This window comes from Alosa alosa, chromosome 22, assembly GCF_017589495.1.
Source record: "Alosa alosa isolate M-15738 ecotype Scorff River chromosome 22, AALO_Geno_1.1, whole genome shotgun sequence".
Taxonomy (NCBI): domain Eukaryota; kingdom Metazoa; phylum Chordata; class Actinopteri; order Clupeiformes; family Clupeidae; genus Alosa; species Alosa alosa.
Window position 1 is genome coordinate 27,162,617 of NC_063210.1, and position 908 is coordinate 27,163,524.

A 908-nucleotide genomic window follows, 5' to 3' on the forward strand; every position below is an offset into this window, starting at 1 on the left:
GGCCATGGGCTGTCCTATTGATGTCAGTTTGTGCCAGAATTTGGCTCATGGTATCAAAACTATTCACATAAGCTTAATAAGACATTGTAGATAAACAATTCACTATCTGAAAGTCCCTCTCAGACAGTCTTCTGTCAAACTCGAAAATAAAACTTCAGTAGGCTAATCAACTTAAAGTTTTATTCAACAGCAAATATTTCTATAAACAATAAAACTTCTTCAGTAGGCTAATCAGCTTAAAGTTTTATTCAACAGCAAACGTTTCTATAAACAAAAAAGGCAAATAGAATTACAGTTTCATTACAGTACAGTTACTGCAAACACAACAATAAACAGCAAAAAAGAAAAGAAAATGCCAAAGAATGCTGCAGGCAATGACTGGGGTCAAGGGTCAAGGGAACTGAGCTCTGGCCACATCACCTCATCTGCTACAGGCAATGCACGGGGTCAATCTGGCCACATCACCTCATCTGCTGCAGGCAATGACTGGGGTCAATCTAGCCACATCACCTCATCTGCTACAGGCAATGCACGGGGTCAATCTGGCCACATCACCTCATCTGCTGCAGGCAATGACTGGGGTCAATCTAGCCACATCACCTCATCTGCTGCAGGCAATGACTGGGGTCAATCTGGCCACATCACCTCATCTGCTGCAGGCAAGGGTCAAGGGAACTGAGCTCTGGCCACATCACCTCATCTGCATCGCTGATGTCCTGTACAAACTGATGTAATCATTTCCTGATGATGTAATAAAAATCCACTCATGACTTAACAAAAAACATGTTAAACCTGTTAATGTAATGATTCTAGATAATATAATAAAAATCCAGTCATAACATCTATCTATAGCGTTCAGGGGGGTCCTAAACAAGCTGGGAATTTAGCTAGGCTATCTTACTTGTGCC

The 908-nt window shown here is 41.5% G+C and overlaps 1 long non-coding RNA gene across 1 annotated transcript; it reads right to left on the reverse strand.

The window, feature by feature from the left end:
• Positions 1–163: 163 nt before the first annotated feature.
• Positions 164–617, reverse strand: LOC125287482. Its single transcript, XR_007192370.1, has 2 exons — positions 511–617; positions 164–420 (listed from the first exon to the last, which is right to left on the reverse strand). It is a non-coding gene; the product is annotated as an uncharacterized LOC125287482 (long non-coding RNA).
• Between the last annotated feature and the right edge of the window lie 291 nt (positions 618–908).